We start from the raw sequence: 6,031 nt of genomic DNA, 5'->3' as shown, positions 1-6,031 counted from the left end.
ACATATGAAAACAGACTCAAGGAAGAGCGAGGTGCTGCAAATCGCAGTAAGAAAAAGCATACACAAGTCCTGCACCAAAGAGAAGATAACTTCCCGTGCTGGGAATTCACTTTGACCAAGGTTCTTGCTTACAAGGTGCTGTACGGAAAACACTAGGGCACCAGACGGAGACCAACACTATGCACACTGTTGCCAGATCACAGGAATATGCTCAGTGCTTGCGTTCTCCCTGCCCCCTTTCTGCTCCTCCCTGCACTTCTAAACAGCATTCCCCTGGAACAGGTTCCAAATGAATTCCTAGAATAGAAACAGATACAAGCAACAGTATCTATAAATAGCCAAGCAAGGATTCAGACATATCTGACACTCTTGAACTGGAAGAAACGCAAACTTGCATGCCAAAGCATCAAAAAGAGTGCCTAAGCCCAATTCACATTAGAAATGGAAGCCACTAAAAGGTATAGAACTATCTTTCACATGAAGGTGCGGCTGTTTAAAGTTTGAACCAGAGAGAGCCACCTTAATACAGATCTACAACCTTCTCACCAGCTCACATTACAGTTTCCAACACAAATCCCAACGGCTAATTTACCAGCCATAAGGAATATCACAGCAAACGCTGCTGAAAACCTAGCTAGGCTATATCTGGAGTGTCTTCACATGAAGTAGGTATGCTGTTAAAATCTCATTAAATCAGATTTTAGATTCTATCTTCAGAGTTTTGATGGTGACACCAAAGGTGGACAGATACCATGGACTGTGTGTGTTCCTACACTGTCTAGCACAATGGGCTTCTTCAGCAGTTCCACAATAACAGATTGCTACTTGTCACTCACTAACAATATGCTTGTCACTGCACGAGACACAAAATCAGGAGAGTCCCTAACTCAAAGATGTTATAATCTAAGAGGAAATATTATCTGCCTGAGGTTTTATTTGATCCCTCTGCATACACTATAAAAAAAACTGCATTGGACTATTTGGTTGCCAACACTTGTATTGCAAATTCATATCTTAATAGATTTCCCTTGGCATTATTGTTTACCAGGATTCCCCCACTTCACTGAATCCACTTACTTGAATCTGGATTGCTTTCCCGCAGGTGTAACAGCTGCATTTTTTCCTAAAGCTGAAACTCTTTTCTTTCCACATTTCTCATCTGAAGCTTTCTATTTTTTTTTTTGTCTTCGCTATCATCTGCAACTCCTCAAAATTTAGTACCATCTGCAAATTTCATTTACATGTTGTTTATATGATTCTAGAACATTAATAAGGATAGACACTGATCCCCACACCATATTCCACTAGACCGAAGCTTGATATGCTGCCAACCTAAAAAAATAAATTATTAATTTCTACAACCCCATAAATAAAGAGAGCTCTGGAATCCCCATCAGAGGTTTTAAAGAACAGGTTGGATTAACACCTGTTAGGGATGATCTAGGTTTACTCGGTCCTGTCACAGCACAGAGGGCTGGTCTTGAGGACTTCTCAAGGTCCCTTCCAGTCATACATTTCTATGATTCTATTGACAACATACTGCACCAAAGTAGATCTATGAGAGTGAGATGCCTGCCCAATGTGGCATACAAACTAAAAGCAGGTATAATCTAGATCAGTTGATTGATATATGTTCAAATTTCTCCACCTCTTTTTTAAAAAAACAATACAATATCTATTTTATGGGGTCTGCCTTACTTCCTAATTCAAGTTTTTATCCTTCTTACAGAAAAATGTTAAAAGGAGTTAAAAGAACAGGAGTACTTGTGGCACCTTAAAGACTAACAAATTTATTTTAGCATGAGCTTTCGTGAGCTGCAGCTCACTTCTTCGGATGCATAGAATGGAACACACAGACAGGGGATATTTATACATACAGAGAACATGAAAAGGTGGAAGTATGCATACCAACAGGCAGAATCTAATCAATTGAGATGAGCTATCGTCAGCAGGAGGAAAAAAACTTTTTGAAGGAGTTAAGTATCTCAGTCAAATTTTAGTCCCCATCTCATTTATTAATGGACCTACTTTAATATTTCTTTTCCTCCTGATGTTTGTTTGTAAAAGCCTTTCTTATTCCTCCTTTCGGCCAGCACTGAATACTGGTTCTGCTTTTTTTCCTGCCTTTATCTTTCCTCTGTGAATCTTAACTGACTTGGGCATTTGGCTGCCACCCCTGTTCTTCATTTCCAGTACAAGGTTTTAACCTCCTCCCCTCAGCTCTTTGAGCCGGTCTCTGATAAAATTCCACATTGGCTGCTTCATGGTTCTTGCAATCTTCTGTCTCAGAGGGAATGTAGACTGTTGTACCTTAATTAGCATATTTTAAGATTCCCGACATTTCCTTCACATTGATGGGCTTTAATAGTCCCTCCTACAACAACTTATTCACTAAGTTCCTCAAAGCTTGTTTTCTGGCAATCTAATACACCTAGACTATTGCATTTGGGGAACCCTTTCTTTATTATGCTGAATTAAAGTGGCTCCTGATCTAAAGTTCCATGCTTCATGTTTTAAACTTTTGTCATCCACCTGGCGAAAGTTACAATCCACATTCCCCATGCTAATGGAGCTTGTAATTTTCATGAGTGCTCATGAAATGTAATCCTCAGAGAGCTACTTATGAGGCTTCTCAGAAATTGCACTGTACAAGCACTATCAACTGTTTGTAATCACCCTGAGCACCAGAGAAAAAAATACTGCATTTGTGGAATTTACATATGCTGCTAGATTTGCATGGAATAAGCAACTTCCAAGTAGCTTCAAATGTGGTTGTGCTGTGATGGTTACAAGCATCAGTTGCAAAACTTGTAACTTGCATGAGATCTCAAACACTAAGTAGGGTTTGTTGAAACCTTAGAAATCAAACCTGCAGTGAAATTGTGGTAAACAATTTCAAACAAAAAACCCACAAGTTATATAGTTTCAGCTATGTTTTGTGACCATTACTGGAATACAGGCCTAATAGAAGAGTTTTTTATTTTCATGTGGCACCCATGGGATGTGACAAAAATAATCAAGTTACAAGCACCGTTAAAAGCATCTCAATTTATCAGTTACACACACAATCTAAAGAAATTCCCTGACCAAAACTGCACCCCCAACTCCAAAATTCAATTTCATTAAGATTATGGAGTAAGATGCCCCTTTGGTCTCTTTAAAGCATTTCTCAAACAGAATTGTTAAATTAAATCTGATATTTATTTAGCTAAAATAGTTTGTTTTAAACAGAAATTTCAAAGTCAGAGAAATCACAATTAAGATTCAAAACCTAACTAACTCTGCCCTTGTATCACTGCCCACTCTCCATCTACGGTGGTAGTCTCCAACATGAGCTACAGACCCACACAACCCTCTCCTCACCAGCACACTCTACAAGCTGGTCAACCAACTCCTTGCTACCCACCCTTTATATACAAGTCAGAAAATACCAATTTACTGGTATGAGACTCCCCTGCTGTATTTTGGACACCCTCCTAATACAGGCTGAAAATATCACTATGTCCCTTCATCCTTCCTGTATGGATCAGGAAACCCCTTCTTCCAGATACATGGCAGGGCACCCTATACGGTCAGCCAAATATTTCCACGTGCTTAATGTACAATAGAGAAGAAGCTACAGGTTACACGGTCACTGAAGAAAATTCTGATAAAGAGTCCCATCCCCAAAATCAGTTAATTTATAGGTGAGGAGACTGGGTCGGGCAAACGTAAGACTGGTGCAAGAACAGAAACAGGCCTTTCTTTTCTTTTTAAACAATATATTCTCTACTAGAACTCTGAAGTTGTGTATCTGGGAATAATTAACATATTGTGTGTATGTTATTTAACAAGGACCATTTAGACATAATACCATAAATAAGGAAAAACTATTTTTCCAAATATATCCTCCAGTATGTACTAAAAAGGGATGCTAGCACCCACCTGCATATTTGACCAACAGGAGAACCTAAACAGGAGCACATTTGCTGCAAGATCAGGGGACTCTGACTTCTGTTTAAAAAAGGCTATAGAAGGGGTCGGCAACCTTTCAGAAGTGCTGTGCCGAGACTTCATTTATTCACTCTAATTTAAGGTTTCACGTGCCAGTAATACATTTTAACGCTTTTAGGAGGTCTCTTTCTATAAGTCTATAATATATAACTGAACTATTATTTAAAGAACAGGAGTACTTGTGGCACCTTAGAGACTAACAAATTTATTTGAGCATAAGCTTTCGTGGGCTACAGCCCACTTCATCAGATGCATGAACTATTGTTGTATGTAAAGTAAATAAGGTTTTTAAAATGTTTAAGAAGCTTCATTTAAAATTAAATTAAAATGCAGAGCCCCCCAGACCGGTGGCCAAGACCCGGGCAGTGTGAGAGCCACTGAAAATCAGCTTGCGTGCCACCTTCGGCACGCGTGCCATAGGTTGCCTACCCCTGGGCTATAGCAACCCACTTGCAGTCTTTACATTACAGTTTATAAAACAGCTACTTTTGTTTTATTACACCATTTCACCCCTTAGCATGCAGGTGAGCTATGCTCAGGTAGATTTCACCAACACCCTCAACCTCAAAACTGAACCATGCAACTGAAGGCAGTCTGTCAGACAAACATTAAAACATTACAAATATCAATTCTGCAGTTATAAGAAACATCACTGGACAAATATCTTAAATGCATGCCCAATCTTTTGGGCTGTTCTAGTATGAGGGAGGGAACCTAGTGACAGAGGATGTGGAGAAAGCTAGTGTACTCAATGCTTTTTTTGCCTCTGTCTTCACAGACAAGGTCAGCTCCCAGACAGCTGCACTCTGCAGCACGGTATGGGGAGGAGGTGACCAGCTCTCTGTGGAGAAAGAAGTAGTTCGGGACTATTTAGAAAAGCTGGACGAGCACAAGTCCATGGGGCTGGATGCTCTGCATCTGAGGGTGCTAAAGGAGTTGGCCGATGAGATTGCAGAGCCATTGGCCATTATCTTTCAAAAATCATGGCTATCGGGGGAGGTCCCGGATGACTGGAAAAAAGCTAATGTAGTGCCCATCTTTAAAAAAGGGGAAAAGGAAGATCCAGGGAACTACAGGCCAGTTAGTCTCACCTCAGTCCCTGGAAAAATCATGGAACAGGTCCTCAAGGAATCAATTCTGAACCACTTAAAGGAGGGGAAAGTGATCAGGAACAGTCAGCATGGATTCACCAAGGGCAAGTCATGCCTGACTAACCTAATTGCCTTCTATGATGAGATAACCGGCTCTGTGGATGAGGGGAAAGTAGTGGATGTGCTATTTCTGGACTTTAGCAAAGCTTTTGATACGGTCTCCCACAGTAGTCTTGCCAGCAAGTTAAAGAAGTCTGGGCTGGATCAATGGACGGTAAGGTGGATAGAAAACTGGCTAGATGGTCGGGCTCAACGGGTAGTGATCAATGGTTCCATGTCTAGTTGGCAGCCGGTATCAAGTGGAGTGCCCCAAGGGTCGGTGCTGGGGCCGGTTTTGTTCAATATCTTCATTAACGATCTGGAGGATGGTGTGGACTGCACCCTTAGCAAGTTTGCAGATGACACTAAACTGGGAGGAGTGGTTGATACGCTGGAGGGTAGGGATAGGATACAGAGGGACCTAGACAAATTAGAGGATTGGGCCAAAAGAAATATGATGAGGTTCAACAAGGACAAGTGCAGAGTCCTGCATTTAGGACGGAAGAATCCCATGCACTGCTATAGACTAGAGACCGAATGGCTGGGCAGCAGTTCTGCAGAAAGGGACCTAGGGGTTACAGTGGACGAAAAGCTGAATATGAGTCAACAGTGTGCCCTTGTTGCCAAGAAGGCTAATGGCATTTTGGGTTGTATAAGTAGGGGCATTTCCAGCAGATCGAGGGATGTGATCATTCCCCTCTATTCAGCACTGGTGAAGCCTCATTTGGAGTACTGTGTCCAGTTTTGGGCCCCACACTACAAGAAGGATGTGGATAAATTGGAGAGAGTCCAGCGGAGGGCAACAAAAATGATTAGGGGGCTGAAGCACATGACTTATGAGGAGAGGC

Source organism: Mauremys mutica, chromosome 6 (genome assembly GCF_020497125.1).
Source record: "Mauremys mutica isolate MM-2020 ecotype Southern chromosome 6, ASM2049712v1, whole genome shotgun sequence".
Classification (NCBI taxonomy): domain Eukaryota; kingdom Metazoa; phylum Chordata; order Testudines; family Geoemydidae; genus Mauremys; species Mauremys mutica.
Note: the sequence above shows the minus strand (reverse complement) of the source record.